This window comes from Anomaloglossus baeobatrachus, chromosome 5 (assembly GCF_048569485.1).
Source record: "Anomaloglossus baeobatrachus isolate aAnoBae1 chromosome 5, aAnoBae1.hap1, whole genome shotgun sequence".
In the NCBI taxonomy this organism is placed as follows: domain Eukaryota; kingdom Metazoa; phylum Chordata; class Amphibia; order Anura; family Aromobatidae; genus Anomaloglossus; species Anomaloglossus baeobatrachus.
In genome coordinates, this window is record NC_134357.1 from 75,249,289 (window position 1) to 75,264,390 (window position 15,102).

The following is a 15,102-nucleotide window of genomic DNA, read 5'->3' on the forward strand; positions in this document are numbered from 1 at the left end:
ATATAACTTGTCACCTTGAGAAACGCTATTTATCTGCAGGTAAATAGTGTTTAAAACCTAGTTAACCGGCTTACTGGAAAAGTGTTGGGTACAGGGAGAAAATTAGGTTTTATTTTCCCTGCTACCACTCGCTTCTCGTCATAGTGGCAATTGTACTCCGCACCTGGTTGCTGCTTCAAACACTCAACACCATCTGAACCAAATAAATTCAACCTTGGTCTCATCACACCACAAGACAAGGTTCCAGTATACCATGTCCATAGTCTGGTTGTGGGCTTTCTTGTGTATCATCTGTAGAAGAGACTTCCTTCTGGGACGACAGCCGTGCAGACCAATTTGATGCAGTGTGCGGCGTATGGTTTGACCGACCTGACTGCAGTCCTGGCAGCACTCATACGTTTAATCTGAAAAGACAACCTCTGGATATGATGGATATGGTGAGGTCTGTTCTAATTGGAACCTTTCTTGTTAAACCGCTGTATGGTCTTGGCCACCGTGCTACAGCTCACTTTCCGCGTGTTGGCAATATTCTTATAGCCGATGCCATCTTTATGGAACAAGACACTAAAGGAGGTAAGTAGTCTTTATTATTTTACCTGGGGGAGAAGTGGAATCAAGAGGGGTTGTCCTAGTAGTGGACAGCCCCTTTAAGTAATTTTTCCATAGACATTCAATCAAGTTGATTGAACCTAGCCAACGATGTCATGTGTATGAGGCCATAAATGCTAATAAGGTTTCTTTTTACACCCTATATATTTCACACCATTCTTCTCATTATTGACATTTTCTGCTATGGGAACAATGATTTATACATGAACCTGCTGCGTTAGTGACGTAGACTCGGACACAAGATGCTGTGCACGCTCTCATGGTATCTGGAGACTTTCATTTGTACAGAACATATATATCCATGCGTGAAATTACCCTTTAATTTAGAAGAATAATATCACTGCCGATTGTAATTTGTTTTGTACAGACTATATGACCAGTAAAAAAATACAATAACATCTGCCAATCTGATTACAGTGAGGAAATAATTATAAGGCCAATGGCGGAGGAAGGAAAGCCACTTAACCCTTGTACTACTCCATGGGCTCAATTCATCATTCGCAGTTAATTGACGTCAAATTTTTTTGTTTTGTGATATTTATTGACATCTTTTGCGCCAAAGACTTAAACATTCTGAAAGTACCGTATTTTTCAGTTTATAAGATGCAATGGATTATAAGACGCACCCCAAATTTAAAGGAAAAAAGTAGTCGTCTTACAATCTGGTGGTCTCTTATTGGGGGGGATTGCAGCGGTGGTGGAGTGGGATCACAGGAGCGAGGGACATTGGTGGAGCAGGTCGATGGTGCGGGCAGTGCGGCCGGCGGGTGTCCCAGATGCTGGGAGGTAGGCAACTTCCAGAAACTGTCGGCGGTGCTGGCTTCAAAGAAATGACGCCTAGATTTGGTGCATGCGCAGATTGAGCTTTTGGCTCAATGACAAGCCAAGATCTCATCTGCGCATGCGCCACCTCCAAGCATTATTTTCCTTAAGTCCGCTGCTGGGAGATCAATGGTCCAAAGGTGGCGCATGCGCAGAAGAGATCTTGAGCCTAGAGATCCATCTGCGCACACGCCGCCACCGGGCGCCATTATTTGAAGCCCGCACCGCCGACATTTTCAGAATGCCCCTGCCTCACAGCGCTCCAGCACAGTGTCTGCCTCCTGCACCCCTCTCCACCATCTCCCAGTAAGGTGCATTTGGATTATAAAACGCAACCCTCATTTTCCTTCCAATTTTTGGGGAGGAAAAGTGTGTCTTATAATCCAAAAAATACTGTACTTTCTATTTGTCTTTAACCAGATTTTGCAACTTTTTAGCCCTAAAAGACAAAAATCCTTTAAAAAAAAATAAAAAATCACCAAAATGAAGACAAGAAGCCACACTCCTTGATGAAAGTCGCATGTCATTAATCTCTCTAACATATCACTAACAAGAGAGAAAAAATATACAAAAAGAATGACAGTTTAAAAAGAGGTGAAAATGTAGAGAGTGCAAATACTAAAAACACTAAAAAGAAAAAAAAAAAAGCTAATTACTCCAGAAAACGGGTAAACAGCAATGGTGAATCTGGGCCATGTGCCAAGTTTTCTGGAGACCGGATCCAATCTAAGTAAAAGGACTGTTCAGTATGTAATGTCAAGTTCATGCCTTGTGCTTACTGTTAAGGGTTTTCTCAAGAAGATAACGGCTTTCCTAAAGAACGAGCGGTGGACTCTGATTCCCTCAACCTGTGGGAAAGTTTCATTCCGCTATGGATGTAACATGGCATATTTACATGAATGGTCGCATAATACTAGATGTAGTAGTTGTGTACTCTGGCTCAGAGGGGGAACCTGAGCAGTCCACAGCAATTAATATACACAGAGTATTAAAGCACCGACTCCCAGGGTGAGGTATAATGGATAAATCCCATTATCAACCCCTTGGCTCCCTAATTCCTCCTTCCTAAGTAGAGATGAATGGACCTGTGGAAGTTGGGTTCGGCGGGTTCAGTTAGGTTTGGGACCCAGACTTGACCTGAACCCCATTGGAAGTCATGGATTGGGCAGTTCGGCTCTCGGTCCACATGCAGTCACTTCGAGGGGAGAGTAGGCGGGGGTTTTCTTTATTTTTTTTCTTGTACACACTACATCCGATCACTTTTCCCCCAGTGTGCGCCATTCAGAGACTGCCAGCGGCTCACACTGGGCCAAGCAGCGAGTGTACCCGAGCACAGCAATGCTCAATCGAGTGGTCCGCATACGTAAGGTACCAGGACTCTGTTTTTTTCGTTCAACTCTAGTTACGAGAAATCTGTAGGTTTCTGTAAAGTAATCGGTGATGTACATCAGCATGCACCATCAGCTCTTCACTGGTATCATGTAGGGCAGGGATCCCCAACCCTCGTGACCCTCATGTAGCTCGTAGGCTCCTGATGTGTAAATCTCATCCATATGCTCAGGCGAGAGCCAATCTCTGCATCAGGGTCCACAGTAGCATTACCACTTTATTAGGGAGGCACTCGGGGCATTAGTACTTTATTAGGGGGCACACAAGGAATTAATTACCATTTATTAGGGGGGTACTTGATGAATTACTACTTTACAAGGGGCCACTCAAGGCACTACTACTTTACAAGGAGGGCACTCAAGGCACTACTACTTTACAAGGAGGGCACTCAAGGCACTACTACTTTACAAGGAGGGCACTCGAGGCACTACTACTTTACAAGGAGGGCACTCGAGGCACTACTACTTTACAAGGAGGGCACTCGAGGCACTACTACTTTACAAGGAGGGCACTCGAGGCACTACTACTTTACAAGGAGGGCACTCGAGGCACTTCTACTTTACAAGGAGTTCATTCAAGGCACTACTACTTTACAAAGAGGGCACTCGAGGCACTACTACTTTACAACGCGGGGCACTCGAGGGACTACTACTTTAAGACGCGGGGCACTCGAGGGACTACTACTTTACAAGGGGGGGCACTCGAGGGTCTACTACTTTACAAGGGGGGGCACTCGAGGGTCTACTACTTTACAAGGGCAGCACTCGAGGGACTACTACTTTACAAGGGCAGCACTCGAGGCACTAATTTACAAGAGGTGCACTCAAGGCCCAACTATCTTAAAAGGGGGAACTCGGAGCATTACTACTTTCAAGGGGGGCCCTAGAGGCACTACTGCTTTTAAAGGGGAGCATTCGAGGCACTACTACTTTACAAGGTGAGCACTTGGGGCATTGCTACTTTATTAGTGGAGCACAACTACTTTACAAAGGGGCACTTATGGCATTACTCATTACTACTCTACAAGGAGGGCTCTCAGGGCGTTACCACTTTACATTGAAGCACACAGAATTATAACCTTCAAAATGGCACACAGGGGGCAACTACAAATTATTCACATAGAATGTGGCACACAACAATCTCTCAAAACGGAATGTGGCTCTTATGATAAGAAAGGTAGGGGCCCACTGATGTAAGGGATCACGTTCATGGGAATGTCATGGACTCAAACCCCATAGGGCAGCACACCGTCTTTATGGATGCATATTAATGTATCGTGTATCACCATGAAGCAATACAAATTTGTATATATACATTATATATATATTATATATATATAATGTCCCTATATAAAATCCAAGGTATGCTATGGGCCAATATTCTGTAAGTGCAGCAATAAGCCCTATAATATCCAGATTGCACAAACTCTCTGGCGGTATTACTTTGCCCCCACAGTTTGGCATTTAGTAAAAACAATCACCCATTCAGTAAAGCCTCATCTAAACGTCCATTTTTCACATACATTTTCTATTTTATTATTTTTTTTTTGCATTGATTGCAGTTGTGGATCAAACTCCCTCATGCAAGTCTATGGGAAAGTGCAGAACTTGGCCAGCTCACTGATGGCGTCCTAGTTGCCTCCCTAGGACGTCTGATTTGAGAATCTCCATCATTTTGAATATTTTTTTTTTTTAAAGAAAAATTGATGACGCACAGATGGTAAAAACGCACTGACGAAATAAAACACTGACTCAGCACATTGATAAAAATCACAGCGAGAAAAAAAAAACTACACATCTGAATGAGGCCTTAAAGGGACATTGACAATGGGTAACTAAGTTGCTCCCCTTTAACACTTTCCTCCCCAGCTCTGGAACAAACCACCTGATGGCGATTATTGAATCTAAACAGCAAGAAAATAGTAGTAACCGCTATACTATAACAGCCGTTAATGGCGCCATCATGTATATCATCAATATACAGCAGCGCCGATGCGATTGTCACATTGTAGGAACGGATCGCTTTATGTAGACAGCAAATTACACATTTACTAAGAATAACAACTGGACTATAGAGAGATCCACAGCAGACTCCTGAATCTCACGCTACGCACCTATCGGAGAACCATTTAACCCATTCTCCGCCATTAAAGGCCCATTCACAAAAAAAAAAAAAAAGAAAGGGACAGTCGATAAGTGATTGCTGCGTCAGCCATATGGATGGTAATGATCTCCCGATCACTCCCTCGGTCACCATTTACATTTTTACATTATTAATTTGCCAATCGATGACATTAGAATATTATTGGTATCTGGGGATTATTGCGACCCTGCGATCAGGATTATTCTCAGGACTGGCTTTATAGTAAGTCACCTCCAGGACAAATGCTCAGTAAATAATGCTTTATAGTTAAGGGTTAATAAAATAGGCAAGAGCCAGATCCAGCACCTATATACTGGGAGCTATAATGCAGTCCTATAGGGTTTCCTTTCCAGTATACAATGTATTGTAGATCTCACCTGTATAATAAATGGGGAGGAGGGGGAGATACGACAGCACATTGGGATCAGCCCCCCAATGTAAAGACATATTCCAGCACTGGGGTCAATGCAAAGGTGAAGCGATGCAAGGGTTAAATGCATGAGCCAGGTACATTGTGCAGGGATAGGTAGGACTGGGGGCAGGTTCCCTCCAGCGCAGGACACTAAAGCCTGCTCCACCTGGGCAGCTCTTACCGTCTGTGTGCAGGCTGGACCCCAGCAGCGGCGGGCAGAGCGATAGATCCCCACAGATCCCGATAGATCCCGTATTACAGCCCCTGATCGGCGACAAGACATCCGCAGGTTCCTCCGGACTCACAAAGACAACGCGCTGCTGGGAAGTGCTGACAGCACAGGCTCCCCTCCCCCTAGCGGCCGAGCCGGGGACTGCAGCTGGGCTTTCCTGAGAGGAAAAAAAACCATGCAGTGGGGATATGTACAGCCTGGAGGAAAAGGTCAATACACCAGAAACAAATAATAGGGAATGGATACAAAATAATGGTTTCCATGGAAATAAATGTCTAGAAAAAAATGTTATATTATGCTGTAGATATTTCAGCTGTACTGACTTTTTGTCTATGGTATATGCATTTTTTTGTCTATGGTATATGCAGGGCTGTGTTACCCTCTGTGGTAGGAACTAGTGATGAGCGGGCACTACAATGCTCAGGTGCTCGGTACTCGTAACTAGTGATGAGCGGGCACTACCATGCCCAAGTGCTCGGTACTCATAACTAGTGATGAGCGGGCACTACCATGCTCAGGTGCTGGGTACTCGTACCTAGTGATGAGCGGGCACTACCATGCTCAGGTGCTCGGTACTCGTAACTAGTGATGAGTGAGCACTACCATGCCCAAGTGGTCGGTACTCATAACTAGTGATGAGCGAGCACTACCATGCTCAGGTGCTGGGTACTCGTACCTAGTGATGAGCGGGTACTACTATGCTCGGGTGCTGGGTACTCGTACCTAGTGATGAGCGAGCACTACCATGCTCAGGTGCTGGGTACTCGTACCTAGTGATGAGCGAGCACTACCATGCTCAGGTGCTGGGTACTCGTACCTAGTGATGAGCGGGCACTACCATGCTCAGGTGTTCAGTAGTTGACAGCACCAGTGAGGAATAATTTCTAAAACGTAACTTTTAATCTTAGTTATTAAAATGAAAGAATATTAAAATGCATAAGGGTTTGGATCACCCTGTGGGTAGCCAAGGCCCGTATTTTTACATTAAATCGGGATACCATTGGACAACTGCCATACAGGGACAAAAAAGTGTGTTAAGATAATAAGGCTTCGCACTGCACAGCAAAGAAGGGAAAAACGGACAGTGGTCCTACTATTACCGTGTATTATGTGTACATACAGTTTTAAATCCCCTAGTTACTGGCAACAACCACAGTGGCCCTATAACCTTATTCAGTGATTAAACACACAGATAAATAAGCAAACAATGGAAGGATCTCACCCATTTCGATGATCTTCCTAATTTTTGTACAGCATATTGATACTGGAGGGGTCACAGCGGGGCTTGAAGTCCGGGCTTGGTGTAACTTGCCCTATGCCCCCTTGACTCCCGTCCTTACAAGGACGGTCCACATCTGAACCTAAGTCCTTATGTACACCCGCCCCACATGCCTCCCGACGCGTTTCGTCACAAGATGGTGACTCCTCAGGGGACCAGGGCATGAAAGAGAAATATGGAGGGCCAAAAAGTAGTGTGGCACCTGCAAGGTCCATACACCAAATGCTGCATTTTTTTTTTTTGCACCATGTGGGGCGGGTGTACATAAGGACTTAGGTTCAGATGTGGACCGTCCTTGTAAGGACGGGAGTCAAGGGGGCATAGGGCAAGTTACACCAAGCCCGGACTTCAAGCCCCGCTGTGACCCCTCCAGTATCAATATGCTGTACAAAAATTAGGAAGATCATCGAAATGGGTGAGATCCTTCCATTGTTTGCTTATTTATCTGTGTGTTTAATCACTGAATAAGGTTATAGGGCTACTGTGGTTGTTGCCAGTAACTAGGGGATTTAAAACTGTATGTACACATAATACACGGTAATAGTAGGACCACTGTCCGTTTTTCCCTTCTTTGCTGTGCAGTGCGAAGCCTTATTATCTTAACACACTTTTTTGTCCCTGTATGGCAGTTGTCCAATGGTATCCCGATTTAATGTAAAAATACGGGCCTTGGCTACCCACAGGGTGATCCAAACCCTTATGCATTTTAATATTCTTTCATTTTAATAACTAAGATTAAAAGTTACGTTTTAGAAATTATTCCTCACTGGTGCTGTCAACTGATAAATTGTGAGCAATTGTCCTTGTAGAATCACCAATGGTGAATCTAGTTGCTGAAAATCATCAGGTGTTCAGTACTGGTAACTAGTGATGAGTGGGCACTACCATGCTCGGGTGCTCGGTACTCGCAACTAGTGAAGAGCGAGCACTACCATGCTCGGGTGCTTGGTACTCATAACTAGTGATGAGCGAGGACTACCATGCTCGGGTGCTCGGTACTCGCAACTAGTGATGAGTGGGCACTACCATGCTCGGATGCTCAGTACTCGTAACTAGTGATGAGTGGGCACTACCATGCTCGGGTGCTCAGTACTCGTAACTAGTGATGAGCGAGCACTTCCATGCTCAGGTGCTCGGTACTCGTAACTAGTGATGAGCGGGCACTATCATGCTCAGGTGCTCGGTACTCGCAACTAGTGATGAGTGGGCACTACCATGCTCGGATGCTCAGTACTCGTAACTAGTGATGAGTGGGCACTACCATGCTCGGGTGCTCGGTACTCGCAACTAGTGATGAGTGGGCACTACCATGCTCGGGTGCTCGGTACTCGTAACTAGTGATGAGCGGGCACTATCATGCTCAGGTGCTCGGTACTCATAACTAGTGATGAGTGAGCACTACCATGCCCAAGTGCTCGGTACTCATAACTAGTGATGAGCGGGCACTACCATGCTCAGGTGCTGGGTACTCGTACCTAGTGATGAGCGGGCACTACCATGCTCAGGTGCTCGGTACTCGTAACTAGTGATGAGTGAGCACTACCATGCCCAAGTGCTCGGTACTCATAACTAGTGATGAGCGAGCACTACCATGCTCAGGTGCTGGGTACTCGTACCTAGTGATGAGCGGGCACTACCATGCTCAGGTGTTCAGTACTGGTAACTAGTGATGAGTGGGCACTACCATGCTCGGGTGCTCGGTACTCGCAACTAGTGAAGAGCGAGCACTACCATGCTCGGGTGCTTGGTACTCATAACTAGTGATGAGCGAGGACTACCATACTCGGGTGCTCGGTACTCGCAACTAGTGATGAGTGGGCACTACCATGCTCGGATGCTCAGTACTCGTAACTAGTGATGAGTGGGCACTACCATGCTCGGGTGCTCGGTACTCGCAACTAGTGATGAGTGGGCACTACCATGCTCGGGTGCTCAGTACTCGTAACTAGTGATGAGCGGGCACTACCATGCTCGGGTGCTCGGTACTCGTAACTAGTGATGAGCGAGGACTACCATGCTCGGGTGCTCGGTACTCGTAACTAGTGATGAGCGGGCACTACCATGCTCAGGTGCTCTGTACTCGTAACTAGTGATGAGCGGGCACTACCATGCTCGGGTGCTCGGTACTCGTAACTAGTGATGAGCGGGCACTACCATGCTCGGGTGCTCTGTACTCGTAACTAGTGATGAGCGGGCACTACCATGCTCGGGTGCTCGGTACTTTCTTTCTTTTAAGCCCATCAGGGATTTTTCAAAGCTTGAAGCTGAAACGTGTGAAGATATGAACAGCAGTGATTTTTACAATAGTAATGAATAGACAGTCAAGTGTGGGATTTTTTAGCAATTTTTTTTCAGATGCTTTTTGAAGAGGGTGAACACAAAAAAACTTAAGGCCGCTTTACACGCTGCGATATCGGTCCCGATATCGCTAGCGTGGGTACCCGCCCCCATCTGTTGTGCGACACGGGCAAATCGCTGCCCGTGCCGCACAACATCGCCCAGACCCATCACACATACTTACCTGCCCGGCGACGTCGCTGTGACCGGCGAACCGCCTCCTTTCTGAGGGGCGGTCCGTGCGGCGTCACAGGGACGTCACTGAGCGGCCGCCCAATAGAAGCGGAGGGGCGGAGATGAGCGGGACATAACATCCCGCCCACCTCCTTCCTTCCGCATAGCGGCCGGGAGGCAGGTAAGGAGAGCTTCCTCGTTCCTGCGGTGTCACACGGAGCGATGTGTGCTGCCGCAGGAGCGAGGAACAACTTCGTTACTGCTGCAGTAGCGATATTTGAGAATGGACCCCCATGTCACCGATGAGCAATTTTGCACGTTTTTGCGACGATGCAAAATCACTCATCGGTGTCACACGCAACAACATCCGCGGCCGGATGTGCGCCACAAATTCCGTGACCCTAACGACTCAGCATTAGCGATGTCGTAGCGTGTAAAGCCCCCTTTAGGCCACGTGCACACATTGAGTATTTGGTGAGTTTATTACCTCAGTATTTGTAAACCAAAACCAGGAGTGGGTGAAAAATCCAGAAGTGGTGCCCACACTTCTATTCTACTTTTCCTCTGATTGTTCCATTCCTGGTTTTGGCTACAAATACTGAGGTGAAAAAACTCACCAAAAATTCAATGTGTGCACAAAGTCTTATAGGGAAGGTAGGAAGGAAAGAGGGAGTTTTCCCAAAATATCTGTGCGATGAGGGATGGAGAGGCCCACCACAAAAAGATGTTGAGATCATGGTGTCTCATTGCTGTGCAGCATCTAATGATTAGGGCCGCTCATTTTAGCGTTGAGTGAGTCCCCGCATTATGTGCACTGTATGATGTGCAAAATTACAGCGCGCTCTTTGTTGCCAGCTCAGATCAGATCAGTAACAAACCAGCAACAGAAGGGTGTACAGAATACCCGGCGTGCAGATGCCCCTCAAGTGACGTCACCAGTCTCTGCATGGTGGGTATTCTGTCAACGTGTTCTGGTGCCAGCTTGTTACTACTGACCTGTGCCGGTGTAACGAGCCGAGCAGCTCTGACTGTTTTGTGACTGAGAAGGACATGGAGACTGACATTACACAGGATAGTGCTGCCACCTTGTGGACAAGTGCTGAAATTGCTCGAGGGGCGGACGCTGTAAAATCTGATCCCCTCCCACAGGCACTTGTTGTACAGGAAGAAAAAGTGCGGGGAAAAAGGACACTGAGCTACTGGAGCTGGACCTGAGCAGACCTGCCTCGGAGTCTGCCCTCATCGCTGAAGTGTGAGGGATTGCCAGAACTGCTGCAGATGTGATACTGGACTCAAGGGACCTCCGGACCGTCTCCTTCCTCCATACCAAGAGACTGTAAGCTAGTCCTCTGGTGAGAGGGCTGGAGATATCCCCATCTCTCTTCCTTGGAGTCGCCGTCGTTCACCCGGAGTCCAGGCCTGCTACGTAGGAGCCCTCCCTCCTTGTGTTTTGGACTGGTAATATAACCCATAGGGCAAGTCAGGGACAGAATTCTTGTTTATCATTGCTGTTTTTTTTGTGTTCTGTGCCGTGTGTCTGAAGTTAGAGACCCGGATAGCAAACCCTGGTTATGTGTGCTGCTAAACCAGCTGTGTGTGTCATTGAGATGTTTACCAGTAAAGAAATGTACCCTTGCATAAAATCTGAGCGTGGGGATTTTGTTGGCGCAGATTATGGGAACTCAGCCGCGGTCAGATCTGCGGCCACTTCATCTGGCGTAGTCGGCAGGATCTGTGACCAGCAAAATCCCCTTCCGGTGTTAGCTTATAGTCAGACAGCTCCTCCGGCGTCTATTGTAAATCAAGTGAGAAAGTTTAATGGACGGAATTACCCTGTACCTGAATGGGCGGAACAACTTAGGATAGTTGGGGAAATGTATAATGCTGACCCTAAGACTTTAGCTGAAATGGCTATGCTGACGTTAGAGGGGGAGGCATGGACGACAGTCAGACTGGAGACAGTCAAAGGGGCCAGCGTACATTAGATGACTTGGTGCGGGTGCTACAGAACACCTATGGGCCAACCAGATACCTGGGAACACTGCGCTACATGTTCTTCCAGCGTACACAGCTCGAGTGGGAGGACATTCCCCAATATGCGAACGCCCTCCAAGTACTGCTGGAACAAGCCTGCAAAAATGGAGAAAATCTAGCTGGTACATCCTCCCGCAACCTGATGCTGAGGGACCAATTTGTAATAGGACTGAGAGATCCGTATCTCAAACGCTCATTGCAGGACTTACTCCGGATAAATCCAGCCCTTACGTTTGCTGAGGTTAAACAAGAAGCCATAGAACGTTCTAGGGGACCTGTTACGGGAACAGAGACTTATACCGCTACTTGCAGATCCATGTACAGTACAAATACTCCGAACAGCAACACGGAGGAACTGAAGCAGATGGTGGTGGATTTACAGAAGCAGGTGCTGCAGCTCACACTAGACCGACAGGCAGATAGGCAAGTGAGACGGCAACCTAGCCGGCCTATGGGAAAGTGCTGGACATGTGGTGATCCCCGTCACAGAGCAAACCGTTGCCCCCAGAACTCCTTCCAACCCGACCCGCAGCCGTTCCATTGAATGGACTCTCAAACATCCCAGCAAGCGGAGTTTCACTCGAAACAGCGGGTGGAGCTCCAGGCCTATTCACTAGAACCGCCAAGCCATGCCTCTCAACAGCGGCCACCTTTTAAACTAGACACCTCGGCTGAGGAGGCTCACTCGACCAGGAAGGCCAAAGAGAAAAGGAGCCAACAAAGGAGCAAGCTTGCATCAAACAGCCCTACACTGAAAGTAATGCTAGAGGGAGTTGCCGTGCAAGGACTAATGGATACTGGATCCCAGGTGTCCACCATTTCAGAGCAGTTTTACGAGAAATATCTACAACCACGGGCTGCCTATGACCCGAATACCGTCATCAAGATCCAAGCGGCCAATAATCTACCCATTCCAGTAATGGAAATAGCTTGGATGAACACCGAAATGTGTGGACAGGACCTCGGGAAGAGGGGGATAATCGTGGTCAAAGAAGGCTTTGGTTCGGAAATGCCCATGATTATTGGGATGAACATCCTGAAAGACCTGGACCTGGTATTGTTTACCAAGCGGGAACCCAAGTACTGGCAGGAAGTTACCACACACGGGGCCACCCGCCAAGCATTCCGAAGAGTGGTTCGGGCCTGCAGCCTACAGCAAATGGCAGAGGAGCAACGGCCCATAGCCACTATCACCGTGCCTCGCCACACTAGGATCACCTTACCGGCTGAAAAGGAGACAATTATCTCGCTACCCCTTAGCACCACAAGACCGCTTGAAGGCGTGGAGGTACTGATTGAGCCGCGAACCCCAAGGGAGGGAATACTGAATCCATTAGTCGCTCGCACTCTGGCTGTTGTGAGGAGGGGAAGAATCCCTGTCCGTCTGAGCAATACGGCTAGTGTAGGCGTCGACCTAGAAGCGGGGACACAGCTCGCCAGAGTCTACGCCCTACCTACAGAGGTGAATCCCACGGGCCCCCTCCAGTTTGCCCCATCGACAGAGGGAGACTGGACAGTGACTGTCTCCACCATGGCCACCGCCACAGATGACACTGAAGCTGGAAAGGAGCTGCTAGAGAAGTGTCAGCTGGATACATCCCAATACTCTAAACAGGAAGTGTCACAGGTGGAAAAACTACTACAGGAACACCAGGCGTCCTTTGCCCGGCATGACACCGACTTTGGATGCACCACCAGTATCCAACACGAGATCCCTACGGGTAACGCTTCTCCTATCCGTGAGGAGTACCGGCAGATACCACCCCAGCAATACCAAGAAGTGAAAAGCCTCCTGAATTCCATGCTCCATGCCGCAGTGGTACGAGAGAGCCAGAGCCCCTGAGCTCCACTGGTGGTAATAGTTAAAAAGAAAGACGGATCCCTGAGGTTCTGTGTGGACTACCGCCGCCTGAATGCTTGCACCATCCGGGACTCATACCCTTTGCCGAGGATCGATGAATCCCTGACGGGTCTGAAGAAAGCCAAGTACTTTTCCTCCCTGGATCTGGCCAGCGGCTATTGGCAGGTACCCATGAGCGAAAAGGACAGAGAAAAGACCGCTTTCATCCTACCCATGGGCCTGTACGAGTTTGACAGGTTGCTCTTCGGCCTGAACAACGCGCCGGGAACTTTCCAGAGGCTGATGGAGCGCTGCTTGGGAGACTTCAATTTCGACTTCACCCTCATCTATCTTGATGACATTGTGGTCTATTCAGCCACATTGGAAGAACATCTACAGAAGTTGGGCCGCGTGTTCCAGAGCTTAAGGGAACATGGCTTGAAGTTGAAACCCAGCAAGTGCCGTCTTCTACAGCAGGAGATCGATTACCTGGGCCACAGGATCTCGGCCGAAGGTGTACAACCATCGCCTGAGAAAATAGCCGCCGTACGGGACTGGCCCCAGCCCACAACTGTCAAGGAGATCAGGGCTTTCCTGGGACTGGCAGGCTACTACCGTCGGTTCGTCAAGAACTTCGCCCGGCTTGCCGCACCACTGCACGACCTGCTTCGAGGGACCACCAACAGTCCCAGAGGACGCCGCATCAATTGGGGGCCTACCCAAGAAGAGTCCTTCCAAGCTCTAATGGGTGCCTTGACGTCGTCCCCCATCCTGGCATATGCAGATTACACCCTGCCCTTTCAATTACCGTACATACTGACGCCAGCCTACAGGGTCTGGGGGCAGTACTCTCACAGGTACAAGAAGGCAAGGAACGTGTTGTAGCCTATGCCAGTAGGTCCCTACATGAAGGTGAAAAGAATCCCACCAATTACAGTTCATTCCGGCTGGAGCTGTTGGCCTTGATGTGGGCAATGACTTAGAAATTTGCCGGATATCTGACGGGGACAGAAGTACTAGTCCTGACGGACAACAACCCTTTGGCCCACTTAGAAAATGCGAAACTTGGGGCTATGGATCAGCGATGGATGGCTCGGCTCTCCAAGTTTAACTACAAGATTAAATATAGAGCTGTGGCTGAAAATCAGAATGCGGACAGCCTGTCCAGAAGGACATCCCCCTCGCCCACTAAGGACCGGGACGAAGAGCTGGCAGGAGACGAGATGCCTGACTTCGCAAGACTAGCCCGGCAGATGATGGATTGCCGCCAGTATGCTGTGGATGAGGCTGGCACTCCAGTAGGGTCCCCACTGTCCCCACAGGAATGGTGCAGAATCCAGGACCGGAATGCTGAATGTGCCCTACTCAAACAATGGGTGAAGCAGCAGCAGAAGCCGTCCTCTGACACACGGTCACGACTGTCCACCAGTGCCCTGACCCTGCTCAGCCAATGGGATCATCTGATTCTAAGAGAAGGAGTGCTATACCGGAGGATCTTCCTATCCCACATACTGGAGGAGAGCCTACAGGTTGTAGTGCCGGCCCAAATGGCCCGTGAGATGGTGGGAGAAGCACACAAGAGGAACGGCCACTTTGGAATAGACAAGACCTTCCGGTGGATCCAACAGTCCATCTACTGTCCGGGACTCCGCAAGCTGGTTGAAGATGTCTGCCAAGCCTGTCGCACCTGTGAGCTTTACAAGTCCACTGAACAGCGTGCACCTGTCCAAACAGTTGAGATATCCCGGCCCCTTGAGCTGTTGATGATGGACTACCTGTCGATTGGGACGGCGAGTGGTGGCTACCAATACTGTCTGGTTATGGTAGACCAT

General features: G+C 48.5%; 1 protein-coding gene across 1 annotated transcript in view; it reads right to left on the reverse strand.

Annotated features, from left to right (window-relative positions):
- The window catches only part of SEMA4G (semaphorin 4G), a 351,753-nt gene extending 346,084 nt beyond the window's left edge, over nt 1-5,669 (reverse strand). The window contains exon 1 of the mRNA XM_075348593.1: nt 5,556-5,669. The gene's annotated coding sequence lies outside the window, so the exon portion shown is untranslated. The remainder of the gene's footprint in view (nt 1-5,555) is intronic.
- Nucleotides 5,670-15,102: the final 9,433 nt, after the last annotated feature.